At 42.7% G+C, this 12,982-nt stretch overlaps 1 long non-coding RNA gene across 1 annotated transcript in view; it reads left to right on the top strand.

The window, feature by feature from the left end:
* LOC137561192 (uncharacterized) overlaps window positions 1-12,982 on the top strand; it is a 50,558-nt gene that overhangs the window by 24,027 nt on the left and 13,549 nt on the right. Inside the window, exon 2 of the long non-coding RNA XR_011029910.1 lies at window positions 11,517-11,644. This is a non-coding gene — a long non-coding RNA (uncharacterized lncRNA). The remainder of the gene's footprint in view (window positions 1-11,516; window positions 11,645-12,982) is intronic.

Raw genomic sequence — 12,982 nt, 5'->3', positions numbered from 1 at the left:
TTTTCTTTTAGTTTAGTTACAGATGCTTGATGCAAAAGAGTTTGAGGATTGTATATGTAATACCTTGGTTTAAACTTTTACTATATTAATCATTACTTACATAATTTTGGTTGTAGAGCTCTGGAACATTTTTTTTTAATAATGGAGACATAGGGTTGGATTTTTTGTCCAAATACAGGGCCAGTGCAAACTGGGCAATTGCCCATGGCCCCGGAGCCAGTAGCAGTCATTAAGTCTTCTCTGTTAAAGGGTAACACTGCTGGGGTCCAGAGGTGGGGTGGGGGATAAATGCCACCTAATATCTTTATATATGGGGCACAACGGCCACCTAAAATTGCTCTCTGATGGGTGGTGGACAAAGGCCACCTAAAACCCTTATATATGGGGCAGAAAGGCAAACTAATATTGCTATCTGGAGGGTGGAAGACAAAGGACACTTGATACTGTTATCAGTGTGGCACAATGCCACCTAATACTGCTATCTGGGTGGTAGGGAACTTACAATACTAATATTTATAAGAGACCAACCATTGTACCTACACTTGAGGCAGGCCAAATTAACCTGCCTGTGAACCAAAATTTATGAAAGACTCCATTCTCAAAACGCTGCCTACTGCCTACTACTACACAGTGTCTACCTGGATTGCCTTAAGTTTTATGTCTCAGTATTTTTTCTGGACAACTTTTTTAACAAGAATGGCTTTCCATTGCAGAACTCTCAATGCATTGTTCCAGTCACAAACTGCTTCAAATTCTATAAGCGTATGGTCTATCTACCATAGTCATAGACTTTACAAAGCAGGTTCTACTTTGGTTCAACAAGATGAATGCACTAGCCATTAAAAATTAATGCAATAAAGCAAGTCCTTGGGAAAAACATGTTACTTGTGAACTCATGTTGAGGACCATGTTACTGGTCACTGGCCTGCACTTGAGGAACATCTGAATAAATATCAGCAAAGAGTGCTAGTTTGTGAACATAATTACAAAATGCTTTTGGCTGAAACAAAAAAAATAAAAAAAAAGATGAAGAAAAAAGATTTCATCTCTTTGAGAATATACACAGCTGTGATGTCACAAACACAATGACAATAATGAATTTTGGCCAGTGAGGTGTCAAACACACGTTTCTCACTTCGTCTCCCATCTTGTCTAATTTTATGTGAATCACCTCATTAGGGAAGGAGAACGAAAATTGGGGTCAGAGTATTTAAAGTTGACCCGTTCAAAGGGCAAGCACTGCCTAAGCCCACCGAGGTTTCACTTCAGAGCTCGTCTGGACCACCCTTGCGGTGACACCAATTCAGGGCTCATTTTATAAAGGCCTTATTAATTATTGTCTCTATAATGACAAGGAGAAGCCATATAAAGAAATGTGTCATTCTTAGAGTGGGAGTGAGAAGACAAAAAAGGAGGAGATAAAGAAATACAACATCAAAAGCCTGGCATCCTTTTTTCCTTTGGCTTTTCATGGTGTACAGCCTCAAAGGAGGTTGACGAACAATCAGGCTTAGCGGTCTGGTGTTCTCTCTGGCAATTACACTCAGCTGATGGGCTGAAAGGAATTGAATGGCAGGGTTCAAGGCCTTCTCTACAAATTCATACAACGGGCTTTCCAAAGCAGCCGAGATGCAGACATGACTGAAATCATTTCAAATGGAGACTCACAGCCAAGCTTCATTAATTCACTGCCCTAAACAATTACTTCACCGTGCTAAGTCTCTATATATACTTTGATAAAGATTGTCATCCTGGGTCCTTTATTTTTTTTTTCTGCTTTTAATAAATATAATTAAAGTCATTTTTAACTGTCCTGGCAGATGCAAAGCACCTCCTCAAAAAAATATCATTTCTAAACCTAGACGAATAAATTATTATTATTGTTATTAATATTATTATTGTTATTTGATTGTAATTATTCCAGAAGGATATATTTACCCTAACGATGAAAGTGTTATAAAAGTATGATTATTTTTACTTTTTCCAAATGCTGAGATTGCTGCTCATTATTTGAATTTGTATTAATTGTCGCAATCTTCATTTATGGGGACTCACTGTAAAGTTTGAGATTATGAATATAATTTTGAGTATATATTATTAAATATTTGATCCATCAATACATTTTTCTTTATCTGCTGCAAAAAATTACGAGACTGTATAATTATAAATGGCATTATGGGTTTTAATCAGATATCATTTCATGATGTTTAAATAACGAAGGTTTATTTTACATTGAAATTTCATATTCATTACAATATGATAAAAGAAAGCATGTTTGCAGGAGTGATTGAGAATGTGCATTTAATTTCAGGATATTTTTTGCCAGTATTCGCGACAGTGATATGGAATATATTAATTTCTTAGATCAATGCAGAGCAAACACTACAGCTTAACAAGCACATTGTAATTAGTATGTTCTGTGGCCAGGTCGCTCCTCACTTCACCAGATGGTTTGATTTTGTCTATTCCACCTGTCCTAATCCATTGTGTCACAAAGCATGTGCAACAAGCATAAAGGCTTCTAACAATTGCCAATGGAGTAGCTCCACCCGCTGGACCTTAACAGGTCAATGAAACTGTGACATTCAATATTTTTTTTTGCAAAAAAGAGCTGGAGATGCCATTTTGAAACCTGCAGGTCAAGAGCACAGAAAGAAAACGGTAGATGAATTACCCTCAAAAACCCATTGTAATGTTTGCCCTATGATGCCAAGGAATGGCTTTAGATAATCAAGATCAGATTTTTAGTCCTAGAAAAATACAGTAAAATAATAATTAAGTGTAAGCATACTTTAATTTACGCTAATTTCTCATATCGTTCTATTTTTAAATTTAGAATTTTTTATAACCTCAACCTATGGTTAAAATGTGTTAAACCTTAGGGTGTCATGACAACAAAGCCCATTTTATCCCATAGTGTACTAATGACTGATGAGAGGCCTGACTGTAACACAAAGTCCTGCAAATGGTTTGATACCATTCAAAAAGCGTCCACCAAATACATTAAAAATACAGGTGTAAATGGGTGCAGTGTCGCCTGCGTAGTACATTAGCCTATTACCATGTGATAATGTGTTCTCCAAAAGGGTGTTAATTTTTTCAATGATGTTTTCACACATTTCTGAGGGATTTTGGCTTTGTTCCTGATGACAAAGAGGCCGGAAGATGAAGATTAATGTCTAACATGCACGCATGTTTTGAAAGTTTTATGTTCATTGCTGATTAAAGTAGAATCATAGTTATGGATTTGTTATCAAAAGAAAGAAGTCATTTATAACCCAACAGCCTTGCATTCCTCTGTTTAGTTAGGAACAATTGCGACTACTGATTTTTGTTTTAAAATATAAACCACACTGTAAAAATAAAACATTACTATAAAGAATACTGTACACAAACTGCAAAAGAAAATGCAAGTACAGCTTCAGATTCACTACAAAAAGTCAATATTAATTAAAGGAATAAATGAATGATTCATAAACAATGAATTTTCCTTCTCACCCCTATGGTTAGTTATTTAGTTATTACGCTGTACAGTGTATATTGTTTTGTCACTAACTGTCCCTCATAGGAGTTCAAAATCCAATCCCGACCACAGTCATATGTCCATGCATTATGTAGTGTATGTATGGTAGTCTAGGGCTAATTTAGGGGAAGTCAATTAACTTATCTGTATGTTTTTTTGAGGATATGGGAGGAAACCGGAGTGCCTGGAGGAAACCCACACATACACAGGGAGAACATACAAACCCTGTGCAAATAGTGCCCTGGCTGAGAATCTTCCCCAAATTTATCTTCCCCACATTTTTATTTTCTCCAGAGGTCTAGGAGGTTGAGGGTTCTGCATAGCATCTCAGCTGTTTCTATTACTGTTTTTTTCTGAACAGTACATATAGGCCTTGATTCACTAACCAGCACTAAGCCGGTTAGTGTGCCTTATCACTTAGTGGGCACAAACTACAGCGCTAACCTTATTGGGGGTTAATGTGCCTTATCTGAGGTTAGTGTGCCTTATCTGAGTTAGTGTGCCTTATCTGAGGTTAGTGTGTCTTATCTGAGGTTAGTGTGCCTTATCTGAGGTTAGTGTGCCTTATCTGAGTTAGTGTGCCTTATCTGAGGTTAGTGTGTCTTATCTGAGGTTAGTGTGCCTTATCTGAGGTTAGTGTGCCTTATCTGAGGTTAGTGTGCCTTATCTAAACTTAGTGCCCCTTAAGTAGCTTTGTGCACACTAAAAGATGCACAAAGCTACATCGCGCACTGCACCATGCACAGTGCACACAGCGTAATGCGTCGATCTTTGCTCATGGTGCGACAATAACATCGCACCCGCTTTATTGTATATGATGCAACCATAAGGTCGCATAGGATGCGTAGAGAATGGATTCAATTCCAATCAACTTCAGAGGATCTTTGTGATCCCATGCTGAGCAGATGTTTGATGTGGATGTCTAAACCAAACACTTGGCTAACAAGTCAGCTCAATTTAAAAGGAGCTACAGATATCCCAAACTATACTACCTTCCACCAGATGTTGATTGGAGAGATCAGGTGTCTGGTATCATACCTTCAGTGTCTTTATAGCAGGAAAGGACGTACATTTGATAAAGATGCCAGTTGAAAAGGGCACAGGAAATAGCTGGTAGTAGAATATTGGTAAATTTACCAATATTCTACTACCTCATGTATATAGTAAAATATTAGTGATATTTACTGATATTTTACTATGACCTAACCTCTTCCTCCTCTAACACAGAACCCCCCTCCCCCTGTAGTGTCTAACCTTAACCCCAACTCCTGGTGCCTAACCCTAATCCCCCCTCGTGGGTGCCTAACCCTAACTACCCCATGTGTGTCTAACCTTATGTCTGGTGGGCAACTAACCTTAAATCCCCCTATGGGCACCTATCCTTAACCCCCTTCCCTTAAGTGCCCAACCTTAGCCCCCAGCAAAGCAAACAGGACCCCCAGAGTCCTGTTTGCTTTGTGCCCACTATTTGTAGCAGCAGTTCACATAGCCTCTTTTCAACAGGATGTATCTTGCGCCCTTTTTAACAGCACTCACAATTGCTTTAAAGGGGAACTGAAGAGAGAGGTATATGGAGGCTGTCATGTTTATTTCCTTTTAGACAATACCAGTTGCCTGGCAGCCCTGCTGATCCTCTGCCTCTAATACTATTAGCCATAGCCCCTGAACAAGCATGCAGCAGATCAGGTGTTTCAGTGGTTCAGACTTATAAGTCTGATCTGACAAGACTAGCTGCATGCTTGTTTCTGGTTTTAATCAGATACTACTGCAGAGAAATAGACCAGCAGGGCTGCCAGGCAACTGGTATTGATTAACCACTTCAGGACCACAGTCTTTTCGCCCCTTAAGGACCAGAGCCTTTTTATCCATTCAGACCACTGCAGCTTTCACGGTTTAATGCTCGGTCATACAACCTACCACCTAAATGAATTTTACCTCCTTTTCTTGTCACTAATACAGCTTTCTTTTGATGCTATTTGATTGCTCCTGCGAGTTTTACTTTTTATTATATTCATCAAAAAAGACATGAATTTTGGCAAAAAAATGATTTTTTTAACTTTCTGTGTTGACATTTTTCAAATAAAGTAAAATTTCTGTATACATGCAGCACGAAAAATGTGGACAAACATGTTTTTGATTAAAAAAAAACCCCATTCAGTGTATATTTATTGGTTTGGGTAAAAGTTATAGCGTTTACAAACTATGGTGCCAAAAGTGAATTTTCCCATTTTCAAGCATCTCTGACTTTTCTGCGCACCTGTCAGGTTTCATGAGGGGCTAAAATTCCAGGATAGTACAAATACCCCCCAAATGACCCCATTTTGGAAAGAAGACATCCCAAAGTATTCAGTGAGAGGCATGGTGAGTTCATAGAAGATTTTATTTTTTGTCACAAGTTAGCGGAAAATGACACTTTCTGACAAAAAAAAGAAAAAAAAAAGTTTCCATTTCTTCTAACTTGCAACAAAAAAAAATGAAATCTGCCACGGACTCACTATGCTCCTCTCTGAATACCTTGAAGTGTCTACTTTCCAAAATGGGGTCATTTGTGGGGTGTGTTCACTGTCCTGGCATTTTGGGGGGTGCCTAATTGTAAGCACCCCTGTAAAGCCTAAAGATGCTCATTGGACTTTTGGCCCCTTAGCGCAGTTAGGCTGCAAAAAAGTGCCACACATGTGGTATTGCCGTACTCAGGAGAAGTAGTATAATGTGTTTTGGGGTGTATTTTTACACATACCCATGCTGGGTGGGAGAAATATCTCCATAAATGACAATTGTTTTATTTTTTTTACACAAAATTGTCTATTTATAGAGATATTTCTGCCACTCAGCATGGGTATGTGGAAAAATACACCCCAAAACACATTATACTACTTCTCCTGAGTACGGCGATACCACATGTGTGGCACTTTTTTGCACCCTAACTGCGCTAAGGGGCCCAAAGTTCAATGAGTACCTTTAGGATTTCACAGGTCATTTTAAGAAATTTCGTTTCAAGACTACTCCTCGCGGTTTAGGGCCCCTAAAATGCCAGGACAGTATAGGAACCCCACAAATTACCCCATTTTAGAAAGAAGACACCCCAAGGTATTCCGTTAGGAGGATGGTGAGTTCATAGAAGATTTTTTTTTTTTGTCACAAGTTAGCGGAAATTGATTTTAATTGTTTTTTTTCACAAAGTGTCATTTTCCGCTAACTTATGACAAAAAATAAAATCTTCTATGAACTCACCATACTCCTAACGGAATACCTTGGGGTGTCTTCTTTCTAAAATGGGGTCATTTGTGGGGTTCCTATACTGCCCTGGCATTTTAGGGGCCCTAAACCGTGAGGAGTAGTCTTGAAACCAAATGTCGCAAAATGACCTGTGAAATCCTAAAGGTACTCATTGGACTTTGGGCCTCTTAGCGCACTTAGGGTGCAAAAAAGTGCCACACATGTGGTACCGCCGTACTCAGGAGAAGTAGTATAATGTGTTTTGGGGTGTATTTTTACACATACCCATGCTGGGTGGGAGAAATATCTCTGTAAATGACAATTGTTTGATTTTTTTTTACACACAATTGTCCTTTTACAGAGAGATTTCTCCCACCCAGCATGGGTATGTGTAAAAATACACCCCAAAACACAATATACTACTTCTTCTGAGTACGGCGATACCACATGTGTGACACTTTTTTGCAACCTAGGTGCGCTAAGGGGCCTAACGTCCTATTCACAGGTCATTTTGAGGCCTTTGGATTCTAGACTACTGCTCACGGTTTAGGGCCCCTTAAATGCCAGGGCAGTATAGGAACCCCACAAGTGACCCTATTTTAGAAAGAAGACACCCCAAGGTATTCTGTTAGGAGTATGGTGAGTTCATAGAAGATTTTTTTTTTGTCACAAGTTAGCGGAAAATGACACTTTGTGAAAAAAAAAACAATACATATCAATTTCCGCTAACTTGTGACAAAAAATAAAATCTTCTATGAACTCATCATACACCTAACAGAATACCTTGGGGTGTCTTCTTTCTAAAATGGGGTCACTTGTGGGGTTCCTATACTGCCCTGGCATTTTACGGGCCCAAAACTGTGAGTAGTCTGGAAACCAAATTTCTCAAAATGACTGATCAGGGGTATAAGCATCTGCAAATTTTGATGACAGGTGGTCTATGAGGGGGCAAATTTTGTGGAACCGGTCATAAGCAGGGTGGCCTCTTAGATGACAGGATGTTTTGGGCCTGATCTGATGGATAGGAGTGCTAGGGGGTGACAGGAGGTGATTGATGGGTGTCTCAGGGGGCGGTTAGAGGGGAAAATAGATGCAATCAATGCACTGGGGAGGTGATCGGAAGGGGGTCTGAGGGGGACCTGAGGGTTTGGCCGAGTGATCAGGAGCCCACACGGGGCAAATTAGGGCCTGATCTGATGGGTAGGTGTGCTAGGGGGTGACAGGAGGTGATTGATGGGTGTCTCAAGGTGTGATTAGAGGGGGGAAATAGATGCAAGCAATGCACTAGCGAGGTGATCAGGGCTGGGGTCTGAGGACGTTCTGAGGTGTGGGCGGGTGATTGGGTGCCCGCAAGGGGCAGATTAGGGTCTAATCTGATGGGTAACCGTGACAGGTGGTGATAGGGGGTGATTGATGGGTAATTAGTGGGTGTTTAGAGGAGAGAAGAGATGTAAACACTGCACTTGGGAGGTGATCTGATGTCGGATCTGCGGGCGATCTATTGGTGTGGGTGGGTGATCATATTGCCCGCAAGGGGCAGGTTAGGGGCTGATTGATGGGTGGCAGTGACAGGGGGTGAATGATGGGTGGCAGTGACAGGGGGTGATTGATAGGTGATTGACAGGTGATCAGTGGGTTATTACAGGGAATAACAGATGTAAATATTGCACTGGCGAATTGATAAAGGGGGGTCTGAGGGCAATCTGAGCGTGTGGGCGGGTGATTGGGTGCCCGCAAGGGGTAGATTAGGGTCTAATCTGATGGGTAACAGTGACAGGTGGTGATAGGGGGTGATTGATAGGTGATTGATGGGTAATTAGTGGGTGTTTAGAGGAGAGAATAGATGTAAACAATGGATTTGGGAGGTGATCTGATGTCGGATCTGCGGGCGATCTATTGGTGTGGGTGGGTGATCAGATTGCCCGCAAGGGGCAGGTTAGGGGCTGATTGATGGGTGGCAGTGACAGGGGGTAATTGATGGGTGGCAGTGACAGGGGGTGATTGATAGGTGATTGACAGGTGATCAGTGGGTTATTACAGGGAATAACAGATGTAAATATTGCACTGGCGAATTGATAAAGGGGGGTCTGAGGGCAATCTGAGCGTGTGGGCGGGTGATTGGGTGCCCGCAAGGGGTAGATTAGGGTCTAATCTGATGGGTAACAGTGACAGGTGGTGATAGGGGGTGATTGATAGGTGATTGATGGGTAATTAGTGGGTGTTTAGAGGAGAGAATAGATGTAAACAATGGATTTGGGAGGTGATCTGATGTCGGACCTGCGGGCGATCTATTGGTGTGGGTGGGTGATCAGATTGCCCGCAAGGGGCAGGTTAGGGGCTGATTGATGGGTGGCAGTGACAGGGGGTGATTGATGGGTGGCAGTGACAGGGGGTGATTGATAGGTGATTGACAGGTGATCAGTGGGTTATTACAGGGAATAACAGATGTAAATATTGCACTGGCGAATTGATAAAGGGGGGTCTGAGGGCAATCTGAGCGTGTGGGCGGGTGATTGGGTGCCCGCAAGGGGTAGATTAGGGTCTAATCTGATGGGTAACAGTGACAGGTGGTGATAGGGGGTGATTGATAGGTGATTGATGGGTAATTAGTGGGTGTTTAGAGGAGAGAATAGATGTAAACAATGGATTTGGGAGGTGATCTGATGTCGGATCTGCGGGCGATCTATTGGTGTGGGTGGGTGATCAGATTGCCCGCAAGGGGCAGGTTAGGGGCTGATTGATGGGTAGCAGAGACAGGGGGTGATTGACTGGTGATTGACGGGTGATTGACGGGTGATTGACAGGTGATCAGGGGGGATAGATGCATACAGTACACAGGGGGAGGGGTCTGGGGGGGGGGGTCTGGGGAGAATCTGAGGGGTGGGGGGGTGATCAGGAGGGGGCAGTGGGCAGGGGGGGGGATAAAAAAAAAATAGCGTTGACAGATAGTGACAGGGAGTGATTGATGGGTGATTAGGGGGGTGACTGGGTGCAAACAGTGGTCTGGGGGGTGGGCAGGGGGGGTCTGAGGGGTGCTGTGGGCGATCAGGGGGCAGGGGGGGGGGAAATCAGTGTGCTTGGGTGCAGACTAGGGTGGCTGCAGCCTTCCCTGGTGGTCCCTCGGACACTGGGACCACCAGGGCAGGAGGCAGCCAGTATAATAGGCTTTGTATACATTACAAAGCCTATTATACTATTTCCATGCGGCGATCCGGGTGCTAGTAACCCGCCGGCGCTTCCGAACGGCCGGCGGGTTACTACGAGCGGTGGGCGGAGCCAGTCCCCGGCGGCTGATCGCGTCACGAATGACGCGATCGCCGCATAGCCACCCACGCAGCCGCCCCCGCCGATGGGCGTATTGCGGTCGTTTGGGCCCGGTCTTTGCCGCCGCCCATCGGCTGGGGGCGGTCGTTAAGTGGTTAAAAGAAAATAAACATGACAGCCTCCATATACCTCTCTCTTCAGTTCCCCTTTAATGCTTATAACTATGCATCCTGTGTTTATGTTAAAGGGATACTGTAGGGGGTCGGGGGAAAATGAGCTGAACTTACCCGGGGCTTCTAATGGTCCCCCGCAGACATCCTGTGTTGGCGCAGCCACTCACCGATGCTCCGGCCCCGCCTCCAGTTCAATTCTGGAATTTCTGACTTCAAAGTCAGAAAACCACTGCGCCTGCACGCCCGTGTCCTCGCTCCCGCTCATGTCACCAGGAGTGTACTGCGCAGACACAGATCATACTGGGCCTGCGCTGTGCGCTCTTGATGACATCAGCGGGATTGAGGACACGGCAACGCAGGCGCAGTGGTTTTCAGACTTTAACCACTTTAGGATCCTTGGTACGCATATCCACGCCCCTTTAAACTTCACGTGCGGATCAGGGGCGTAGATATGCGTACTGCTGCCTTACCGTCGCGTTCACGATCCCCGTGCTGTTTTCCGCCGATCCTCCGTCGCAGCCCCCTCCATCTGTGATCAGGATGTGAGAATCTTTTGATTCTCAATCCCGATCACCGTTCCCGTGTCTTCTGAGAGCTTGTAAATGTGATAAAAGCTCTGAGACCCGACACTTCCGTGTTCGGCTGTGTTCTATTAATAGAAACACGGTCTCAATAGCACCATCTTGTGACCAAAAAGTAAAATACACCTATTTATGCCACTATACTGTTTTCCATAGCAAGTTTATTATTATTTTTATTTTATTTTATTACTTTTAACCCCTTCCATCCCTGCCCCACAGTTGCAGAAAAAAACACTTGTTAAAATTTTTTTTTAAAAAATTACATCATTTATTTCTTTTTACATAAATAGTTACCTTAGGGACTTTTGTAATACGGATGTCATGCGTATATTTTTCCCAAAAAAGTTCTTGTAATAAGTGAAAAAGTATTAAAAATCCCTAAATGGAAAAATGCTCCTTCATTTCCAGTTAAAATATTATCACCATACATTGTACTAGGGACACAATTTAGACGTTGTAATAAACCAGACAAATGGGCAAATAAGATGTGTTGGTTTTATGTACCAAAGCACATTTTATTTTAAAACTATAATGGCTGAAAACTGAGAAACAATCATTTTTTTCTTTTTTTCCTTATTATTCCCTTTACAATGCATATAAAATAAAGTAATTCAGAGCAAAAACTACCACCCAAAGAAAGCATAATTTGTGGCGAAAAAAAACAATATATAGATCTTTTCAGTGTGATAAGTAACAATAAAGTTATCGCTGAATGAATGGGAGGAGCGCTAAAATGTGAAAGTTGTTTTGGTCTTTAAGGGGAAAAACCTGTGATCCTGAAGTGGTTAAAGTCTAAAATTCCAGAAGTGAACCGGAGGCGGGGACGGAGCATCGGTGAGTGGCTGCGCCAACACAGGATGTTTGCGGGGAACCGTTAGAAGCCCCGGGTAAGTTCAACTCATTTTCCCCTGACCCCCCTACAGTATCCCTTTAAGGCCATGCCAAACTAGTCTGTGTGAAAAAGGACACCCTTTGAGCTCTACGGTTTACAATCTGGCTTGTGTATGTTAAAGTGGAATTCTGTGCTGTGCATCAGTCATGACAAGGCCCTTTAAAACCCAAACCACTTCACAGCGGTGCTCTGCTATCCCTATACAATGAAATACAGTGGCTTGCAAAAGTATTCGGCCCCCTTGAAGTTTTCCACATTTTGTCACATTACTGCCACAAACATGAATCAATTTTATTGGAATTCCATGTGAAAGACCAATACAAAGTGGTGTACACGTGAGAAGTGAAACGAAAATCATACATGATTCCAAACATTTTTTACAAATCAACTGAAAAATGGGGTGTGCGTAATTATTCAGCCTCCTTTGGTCTGAGTGCAGTCAGTTGCCTTTAAACATTGCCTGATGAGTGCTAATGACTAAATAGAGTGCACCTGTGTGTAATCTAATGTCAGTACAAATACAGCTGCTCTGTGACGGCCTCAGAGGTTGTCTAAGACAATCTTGGGAACAACAACACCATGAAGTCCAAAGAACACACCAGACAGGTCAGGGATAAAGTTTTTGAGAAATTTAAAACAGGCTTAGGCTACAAAAAGATTTCCAAAGCCTTGAACATCCCACGGAGCACTGTTCAAGCGATCATTCAGAAATGGAAGGCGTAGGTTTACAACTGTAAACCTACCAAGACAAGGCCATCAACCTAAATTCACAGGCCAAACAAGGAGAACACTGATCAGAAATGCAGTCAAGAGGCCCATGGTGACTCTGGACGAGCTGCAGAGATCTACAGCTCAGGTGGGGGAATCTGTCCATAGGACAACTATTAGTCATGCACTGCACAGTTGGCCTTTATGGAAGAGCGGCAAGAAAAAAGCCATTGTTAACAGAAAAGCATAAAAAGTCCCATTTGCAGTTTGCCACAAGCCCTGTGGGGGACACAGCAAACATGTGGGAGAAGGTGCTCTGGTCAGATGAGACCAAAATGGAACTTTTTGGCCAAAATGCAAAACGTTATGTGTGGCGGAAAACTAACACTGCACATCACTCTGAACACTCCATCCCCACTGTCAAATATGGTGGTGGCAGCATCATGCTCTGGGGAATAGGGACAGGGAAGCTGGTCAGAGTTGATGGGAAGATGGATGGGCCAAATACAGGGCAATCTTGGAAGAAAACCTCTTGGAGTCTGCAAAAGACTTGAGACTGGGGCGGAGGTTCGCCTTCCAGCAGGACAAAAATGCTTAACATAAAGCCAGGGGAACAATGGAATGG

The sequence above is a fragment of the Hyperolius riggenbachi genome, chromosome 3 (assembly GCF_040937935.1).
Source record: "Hyperolius riggenbachi isolate aHypRig1 chromosome 3, aHypRig1.pri, whole genome shotgun sequence".
Lineage (NCBI taxonomy): Eukaryota > Metazoa > Chordata > Amphibia > Anura > Hyperoliidae > Hyperolius > Hyperolius riggenbachi.
This window is presented reverse-complemented; position numbering and strand designations above follow the sequence as displayed.